Source organism: Curcuma longa, chromosome 10 (assembly GCF_044706935.1).
Source record: "Curcuma longa cultivar G26 ecotype Majalengka, Jawa Barat chromosome 10, ITB_CL_G26_1.1, whole genome shotgun sequence".
NCBI classification, from domain to species: Eukaryota; Viridiplantae; Streptophyta; class Magnoliopsida; order Zingiberales; family Zingiberaceae; genus Curcuma; species Curcuma longa.
Window position 1 is genome coordinate 1,086,399 of NC_133870.1, and position 10,388 is coordinate 1,096,786.

A 10,388-nucleotide genomic window follows, 5' to 3' on the forward strand; every position below is an offset into this window, starting at 1 on the left:
AGGAGGTGAGGGAAAGGGAGGGAAAGGTAAGGAAAAATTTTCTTGTGTTTGGGATGGGGTGAGATAAGGAGGGGAAGGGGAAAGAAGGAAAGCTTCCCCTTCCATGCTCATAAATAAGCACAATTTCTTACACTCCAAATCGGAGTGTAAGGAAGGGGAAGTAAATATTAAACATGTGTTTTCCAATTTCTGGAACTCGAGGTCGAGATAAGGTCGACATGTGATGCCGAGCAAGTGCTGAGGCCAGAACTGGAGATTCGGACTCGAGGCCAAGATAAGGTCAGCACGTGATGCTGAGTAAAAGAAGTCGAGACTCAAGGCTGAGATGAGGTTTGCACGTGATGTCGAACTAGTGCTGAGGTCGAAACTAGAGGTCGGGACTCAAGACCGAGATAAGGTTGGCACGTGATGCTAAGCGAATGTCGAGGTTGGAGCTCAAGGTTGGGACTCGAAGCCGAGATGAGGTCAGCACGTGATGCTGAGTAAGGGAAGTCTGGACCTGAGGCCGAGATGAGGTCAATACATGAAGGCGAGTGGGTGTAGAGATTAGGCCCTAGACCTAACTACCATCATGACCTAGGGGCGTTAGTTTATTAATTGACTGCCTCTCGAATATTTCTAATCTTTCTTAATAATTTTACTCCTTGTTTTATAACCACGTGATGTTCCAACAACAACCACGTGCCAGTCCAGAGACTCTATCATATCACATTTTGTGAACCAAATTATAGACATGGTTCCGAGATAAGCTATTGTATTAAATGCACATGATACCAGGATCGCTTATCAACCTTATTATTGGTGTGTTTTCTGGTGGCATTAAAGAACAACATGTGTCGAGATAGGTCGACACGTGATACTGAGCGAGTGTCGAGATCGAAGCTTGAGGTCGGAACTCGAGGCCAAGATGAGGTTGGCATGTGATGCTGAATAAGGGAAGGTTGGACTTAAGGCCGAGATGAGGTCAATACATAAAAGCAAGTGGGCGCAGAGGTTAGACCCTAGACCTTAGGGACAACTGCCATCAAGATCTCGGAGTGTTGGTTCATTAATTGTCCACCTCTTGAATATTTCTAATCTTTCTTAATGATTCTGCTCCTTCCTGTTTTACAACCACATGATGTTCGAATAGTAACCACATGCCAGTTCAGAGACTCCACCATATCATTCATGTTCCTTGAACTCCTTGCCCTAAGCTCCTAATACTACTCTTCCCCAAGTATGACTCTCCGTACCGCTCATCTTTCTAGGCGTCAACCTAGGCCAAGACATGACCCCCTGCCAATTTGAGTAGTATCTAGAAATTGCCTCCCATGTTGCCTGTCACTACTCACCTAACCCATGCCAAGATATGACCCCCTTGCTAATAGAAGGTGAATTTGGGAATAACCTCTTATGTTACTTGTCACTGTAGACCCAAACCATACCTAGACATAGCCCCATAGTTATAGGTCATCCCTAGGCATGGTTTCTCATCTATCTCTTCCTATAAATACTCAGGTATATTCATTAGAAAAGAAGTTTGCATTCTTACCCACTCCCCCAGTATCTTTGTATTCTTTTTACATCTACCTTTGTGTAACTGAAGTATCGAAGGAATTTTGTCAGACAAGTCTAGAGTATAGTGATCTATATGCGCGAAAAACCGATTAAACCGCATATAACGCAGCGGAAAACAGGATTCCTCTAGAAGATCCATGCGAAAAACATACTCGTTTGAAGATTCTACCTACTAGAATGGAGGTTACCTTTGATGCGAGCCCTTTGCAATCCTGATGGCAACTCTTGCCTTCAAAGGTTCACGGATCTCAGCACGATCAGTGTGTTCGCGCCTCTACGGTATCCACACAAACACTGAAATGGAGAAGAACCAAACTGTGGTGCTAGCCAGAAGGTAAGGTTCGGCCAAGGTGGTAGAAGAGAAGAGGAAGAGGGAAAGCAAGAGCATCCAACAACCCTTCATCAAGAGCCTCTTACCTCTTTTTATATCCCTACCATGGGATATGAAGGGTTTTGGCTTTTAGTGATCTAAGGAATTAATATTTTATTAACTCACATGCATCTTCATGCATGAAGATCTTTCTCCTCTTTTAATGAAGATCATGCATCTCATGCATGATAATCTTTCTCTTCTTTTAAGGAAGATCATGTATCTCATGCATGATAATCTTTTGATAAATTCGAATTGGCTTGTGTGACTTGAGTCCAACTCGAGTCTCACACAATCTGAGTTGACTTGAGTCCAACTCGAGTCCAACTCAATCCGAATTGACACTAAGGGCTAATTCTAATATAGAGCCCTTCGGTGCTCTTGCTTATGTGCCAATTAGACGCTTGCTTCTTGGGTCCAATGATCTCCACCTCAGCTCCTTCTATATAATTTAGTCTTCACTTTGCTGTCATTCATTTCAGCATTCCACATTAGTGGTAGATTTTCATTGTATCAATGTTCATTTACAACTTTACTCGTATTATATATCGGTCTTAATCGGTGTGATTTTGTCTTTCTGTAGAATTCCTTATTTTAAATCTATGGCTGCTAAATAGATTATTTATGTTGAATGACTTTACTACTATCAAATTGTTGTCTCCGATAGCTCCGGGAGTACGCAAACTGATATGGATCGTCGAGGCTAGTGTTCCACACCATCTCCGTAAATGATATTGCTCCGCTACGGTGTTAACGGATAGCAGCAATTCGTTCCCAAGATACAACGACAAACACCTCGGAATAGTAGCACTTCAAATTCCAAGACCGACGAACTTTCTCGTATGCTTTTTAGACTCTGAATGCACTAGATGGAATGAATGCACAAGGAAGAGTTGAATCGATAAAATTTCAAATTTAGAGGGATCTATTTATACTAAGTGAAGAGGTTGAATGAGTGGATGTGACCTTTGGACGGGATCAATCTGGGTCGTCCGATCTGGAGGGTTGTAACCCTTTATATAGCCCTCTTCATCTCATCCATTAGATTTGAAGAGTTGTGCCCCTCAGATCTCGACTCTTGTCATCAGCCGTCGGATCTGAATCTATTGATCCATTCGATCTGACGCTTCAGATAAGGTCTCATCCCAGCAGTCAGATCATGACTCTTCACGATCCAACGCTCTAGATCGCAACCCATGCGATCCATCACACCTCTTTGATCAACGGTTACCATCCGTTGGCCCAGTCAGCGGTCTAGTCATCTCTCTTAGCCCACGTGGATGACACATAGACATTGCCACGTCAAATACGCGTACGTGCGAAGTGCAAAGTGCGCCTACAAAGCGCCCATTGCGTACGTGCGTGCGTGGCGGGCTCACAGGTGCGAGCACCTGCTCGCCCCTGAGAAGAGAGCACCTGATTTTTTTGTGTTAACTCCATTAACACAGCATCATTAATAAGGAAAGAAAATATATCGAAAATTTTCGATGTGGGACTATTCTCCCTGTATTTCCTTATATATAACATTAATTAATAATTAATGTTATTCGAGCCAATCTTAAACAATTAATTTTTCATTCACCCTTAATCGGTTTTGAGCAAATTAATAGTCTAAATCTATCTACGCGAAACGTAGATTTCAATTCTGAAGTCAATTACGACTTTCATCAATTGATGACATTCCAATTTTTTCACAAATCCGTATTGGTCCATTAAGGTCCCAATATCCAACACAAATAATATAGGATTTCTGCTTGACTAATTGATTACTGAAATCAATTTCCAACGCTTCATTGAGCTGTTCATCCAGTCCAGTGATAAGTCCACTGCCATACTTGTGGATCAAAGTTTCAATAGATTTTCCTGGGCCTTTTTAAGCCTAGTTGACAACCCACAGGATTGATTGGAAGCAATAATTTCATATGTTTTTTTTTTCAAATTACACTACAGAAGCTGTTCTTGTTGTTTTTTTTCCTTTTCTTTTAGAAATGGGGATACGACTGGTCTTAATCTCGCTGGTGGTTGACAATGACAATTGTTTATTGCATTTTACAAGTAGGGATCCAAACCTAAAAACAAAGTTAAGTATGTAATAAAATCCGGTTCATTATTGTGGTTTATGACTTAAGTTCGGGATCGAAGAAATAATTGAGAGACTGACGGACAACTGCAGCGATGTGAGATGTCGCCAACTCAGGTCTTTTATATGTATTTTTTTATATATATTTTATAGGACGAGGGAAACGTGCTTTGTGCCAATTATTGATGCCCCATGGATCTATATGATTGGAAAGATAACTACAAAGTTTTTGGAAAGCAAATAAGTTGGCAATACATCATGCATGACGTCATGCATGACTTGCCTGTGTTTGACATAGGCAAGGTAACCTTCCTTGCCTTGTAGATAATTTCTCCATCTAAATAATTCTTTAGATATGCGCATATTATTGGTGTAATTATATTCTAGGTGGTTGAGTTCAATTAATTGATATTAAAGAGATTGAGATATTAGAAAGATTATTGGTGCAATAACACCTTAAATGGTCGAGTTCAACTAAATAGTTTTGAGAGTTGGGTAAAAGTTTAAGTTAGACCTATGTTATATTTATCGATGACGTTTGTTAAGTGTGCACTCGCAAATTACTTTGCAAGATATTGCGGGTGAAATAGATGAACCTAAAGTAGGTTGGGGTTGATAAAGTACTTAAAATTTGAAGAAAAAAAATTAAGTAGGTCAAGAACTATATATATGGTAGTTGAAAGTCCAAGTAGGTCAAAAGTGATTACATGCTTAGTAGCTAAAAGTTCGAGTAAGTATAGGATAATTAGATATTTCGTTCATAAGGAAGTTTCAAAGGTGAGATCTCTTAGCAAGGAAGACTTGAAAGCCAAGTTTCTTGATAGACAAAGATGTACTAGAGGTAAATGTTAGAGTCAACCCTACGAATTAATCATGAGATGATTGATTTGGGACTTTCATATCATATTTTAATAAAGTTAATATTTTTGTATTTATTATATTTACTTTAAAAATTAATGTAAATTTAAATAAACATAATAATATCCTAGAGTGGTAGGTTCAATTCTATAGCATATCATTTATTTGAATTAATTATGAGAGAATATAGAAAACACTACTTTTAATAATTCCTAATCAAGTATTAATAGACAAGAATAATATTAATGTATTGAGACTAGTATGTAGGTTAATTGATAACTTAATCTCACAAATCATAGATATGAGATATATGTTATATTTGAGAAGTGTCTTAAGGCGATCACCTTAGATAATGTACTATTTATTAGATAAATAGAATAACTTTTTAAGTGTATATTCTTTATGTATCTAATTAGATTTTAAACCCAACTAATAAAATCTACAATACAATGTATAGTATGAAAAAAATTGTGATTGGATCACAATTAGTGAGTATCTCTTCATGTGTAATTATGTACATCTTGAAATATTTTTTAATCGATAAATTAATGAGATTGGACATCATTGATTCTATAAGACTAACAATGTTAGACTGTTTTGTTTGATCAAGCAACCGATTCTAATTGGTTGGAAATTTGAGATGTTGAGAGTTAACATATAGATGCTGGTTAAGGGTAACTAGTTTATCGGATGTGACCTACCATAAGATTTTATATGGTTCTGTACTTGTCTATGAAAATCTCATTGCAACTCAAATGTAAGTTTCTTTCTACTTGAGGTATTCAAGTCATTTTGGTCATTGAGACTTAAACATCTATTTGAAGGTGTAACCCCAAGATGATTGAATATAAGTCGGAAGTGTCCGAAAGTGATTGAGTATCTCGTAGAGGATTTCCCACTCCTTTTATTAAGAGATGTATAACCTATTGCCACTTTTTAAGATTATTACTCGTTGATCAAAGTAGAAACACATCAAGAGGATAGTCCTCCTAGACAGTTGTTTGAGTAATTTGAATTCACATGACAAGAAACTACTGCTTGGGCTAGATATGATGTAGTCAATCTAGTGGAGACTAACATATAGACCATGTATCGAATCAAGTAAGTATAAGATGTGTGAAAGGAACAGATGCACAAACAATTATAGCTGCTAAAGGGTTCAGAAGTGGTTCTAGAATCAATTATAATTTTTTGATTAATTGGGGATCATGATGTACTATTAGGTGACACTTATGATCGATTCATAAATAATGGTTAATTATGGACAACCAACGTAAATAAGAAACATATAAGGTCACACGTACTATAAGTTTGTTCAAAAGACATAAAATGAGTTTGAGAATTGGATTCTCAAATCGAGAAAAATTGAGTCTGATTGGACCAGACAAAAGAAAAATATGAAAGATATTTTGTTAGAACGGTAGCATGGATGGACCACACCTTTTGAAGATGAATTGGGCCCTCTTTGATTTAATTATAAATTAAATTAGTTTGATTTTAACTAAAATATGACTTGATTTTAAACCAATATGGATTGGTCTTGAACCAAATTTAAGGCTAATGGTTTGAATTTTGGATTGGCGGATACATATTTGGATTCGCTAATCAAACCCATTAGGAGATCTATAAATAGATCCAGTTAAAAGAGATAAATAAGATTTTCATCTTTGGGATAAAAATCTCAGGGTTAGGTTTTTGATTCCTCTCTTCCCTCCCTCTCCTCCTTGTGCCACCGACAACTAATGCAACCCACTGCCGGTGGACCTACTACCACCATCCAACACTATCAAAGGCCTTCCTCTAGCCACTCCTTCCTTCGCTGGCTATCCACCGACCTTCGGATTGCAACAATTGTCGGCCACAGTCGGTAGCTCCTTCCTTCGGCGTCATACAGTAGTTGTCCCAGCCGTTGACAACTACTTCCATCGCCATAGGCCACTATTCTGGTGAGTAGTTGTTGTTGTTAGAACTTCGACGCCATTAGGCCTCCTATCCCTCACCCGCAGTGAGCCTTCTGACCTCTGAATAATAGCTTCATCACCTTCACTCAGTTTGTTTTATATCGTTGGGTTGCTTTGTGTAGTCAGATACTGAATCGAACCATGGGTCCTCTCTTATATTGCTTTGTCTCCCTCCTTTAATTAGTATTAAAATGGAAGCATGACACATGACTTAGTGAAGTCATCTCACAGAGATCTCGACATAAATATGAGTAGAGACAATCTTTCAAAAGGTTGTTAGTTGATGTCGTTTCTGCTTCATGTCATCCAATAAGTATAATTTATTTATACAATTTAATTCTACGATTATGCCTACACATGTGTCTATCCTATATGTGTGTGATGCACGTGCTGTAATAATTTAGTTTATTATTATGCTTCACTGTTTGTTTTACAAAATAAAAAAAAAATTAAACACGCATAAAGACACCTAAAAATATCAAGTTAATGCATGGGTATATATTAGAAAATATATACTAGATTGATCTGCCATAAGAATATTTCATAAATTATTATATAAGTGTTATAGACATTCTCATAGTAACTATTAGTATAAATAGTCCTTTAACCTAAAGTTACTATAGTTCCCTACATAATGAGTTGTGTACTTTAGTATCAACAAGCGTCACTTGTATTAAGGTTGATTATAAAGTCGTTCACTAGGTATGCAATAAGTTATGCGGAGGGATGTGAATGATGGAAATGAAATTTGTCCCTTCCATATAATAGAAATGATGTATGTAGGTCCCTTGATAAGTAGGTACTAATTAAAATGCATGGGCATGTTCAAGTAAGTCAATATGAGATATTGAGCTTATTTGATTAAATAAATCTACTTAGAAATCAAGAAACACATAAATTGATAAGAGGATGACACTATCTATACCTCGTAAAATCAATCTAGATGTCATAGATAAAGAACTAAGTTATACAATAAAATAGTCATAGACAGGTTCTGTCGAATCTATGATTTTATTGTCACTTAGGTAGACATGATGATTGTTAGATGTCACTCATTGCTTGTATATTTAAAATGAGATTTTAGAGTTACTATCAACTTTACTAGAACTTATTGGGTCACACACAAAGAGCACATAGATTTAGGAGTTTGGTGGTCCTTCGTTTCAGGGAAAGATTGTTAAGATTACAATCAAAGTTCCACATTGAAAATTTTTAGTTTGGTTTCATTTTAGTATGTTGAGATTATAATCAAAGTCCCACATTGGAAATTTAGAGTTTGACTAAAATAAATTGGGCCTAAGTTTAAGTCTGAAATTGAATTAATGTGTTAATCTAATTGGATCTTAAATATATTGGATTAATGGGTTAATCAAATATGAGTTTGAGTTTTTCAAATAAGCCTAAATCAAATAAAGATAATGGTTTTATATCCACGTTCGTATTTTTGTTTACATATTGATCTTAAACATATTGGATTAATGGGTTAATCAAATATGAGTTTGAGTTTTTCAAATAAGCCCAAATCAAATAAAGATAACAGTTTTATATCCACGTTTGTATTTTTGTTTACATATTGAATATGCATGAAGATAAAATAAAAAATATCTTATTAGATAAGATACTAGTTTTTGAACACTATCTTATCTGAAAAGATCGTGTCAACCCTAAAAGTTAGGGTTCAGTTTCCTCTTTATATAGTAGTTAGCACTATGGCGTGGGTTACAAAAAACTCCAATTGTGCTGATGAGACGGGTGATGGTTGTGCTTATGTGGATACTTTAGAGACGCGATTAGACTGATCGTGCTCAGATTGGCTTGACTCTCCATATTCGCAAAGGTTTTGCATATCTAGAGGTAACTTTCTATACAAATGACTAATTAGAATTCACATGGAACTCTAGTGGATTCTTTTGTTGCTATGTTTTATGTTTAATTTCCCAATAGAACATCTAGTGGTTGTTCTATTGCACCTATATAGAATGGTGTATCACTAATTTCATTGTTAAAATTGATGGAATCAATATATCTCCACAATGGTATGATATTGCCCACTTTAGGTCTAAGCCTCATGATTTTTTTTTGAACTTTACTCAAAAGGTCTGAACAATATAATCTAGTTTCGTTCAATTAATCAAATGATGGTGGTTCTCAATATGATTGATATGAATGTTATAATATATTATGAACAGATTATAAGCTATTAATCATTCTATTTAAATAATGATCAAAGTTGTGATTTGATTACAATTATTAGGTAATTTGTTATGAATAGTTTGTGAAAATTTGATTGTTAATATTAAAGGGAAATATGACAACAGCTCATTTTACAAGTTAAGGAAATTGAAATAACTTCTAGGGGCTCAACCCCCCCCCCCCCTCCCCCCTAACCCCCCCCCCCCCCCCCCCCCCCCCCCCCCCCCCCCCCCCCCCCCCCCCCCCCACCCCCACAAGGGTCGTTCTCCCCTTGACCGCCATTAGAGGCGCTGCCCTTAGGACCTTGTTTGGTTATGCCATATAAGTCATTAATTGGAATCATAATGAAGTGATATAGTTGATACATGTGATGTATGATATAGTGCATGGTTATGACCTTTTACTCAATATGATTGGATTGTAACATTAATACAACCTGCGGTCATACCTTTTATCTTCAACTCAAGTTGTAACATTTCTCTCCTCATCTGACTCCCCTTGAATGTAAATCAAGGTTTTTTCTAGTTATGTAATGTACAAATTTGAATAGTGTTAGATTACAGGGTTATAATTGAGGAGAAAGAGCATTTGACAACCGAGAGAGCACTTGGAGAAGATGGAATTCCCTAAGGTTGACTTGTCGATCCTCTCACTGGCTTGAGAAGTTCATATTAGATGGGTCAAAACCATATCACGTTTATGTACTGCTTATATGTTGATATATGTCATGCTTATGTGATGTATGTTGATATATGTCATACTTATGCGATGTATGTGATGCATGTTAAATTAGTACTTTTACTAAAATTAAGTCAGTTTAAGGTGCATACCAAAATTTGATACTCATTACTACCTTGAATAAGGTTTTAGCACATAAGAAGTATGATGGTCACACTAGGTTGCTAGGTATTAGATACTTCCGTGATTAACTCTAGTGCTAGAAGGAGATTGTAAATATCAGTCCTAAGAACTAATCATGAGATGATTGATTTAAGACATTTGTAAAGTAAATATAATAAACACAAAATATTACTTTTATTGAAATATGATACAAAAGTTCCAAATCAATCATTTCATGGTTGGTTCTTAGGGTTAACACTAACAATCTCATACTAGCACTAGAACCAATCACTGAAGTATCTAATACCTAGTGACTTAGTGTGACTACCATGCTTCCTCTATTCTAAAGCTTTGGTTAGTGGTACTCTACATATCTTCACATCTCCTTTATCGATAATCTCTCAAATGAGATGGAAACACCGAAGTATATGTTTGGATCGCTGATGAGACTTGGGTTTCTTAGTCAGTGCAATAGCCCCGTTATTATCACAATAGAGGTCTATTGGATTAGCTATGCTAGGAACTA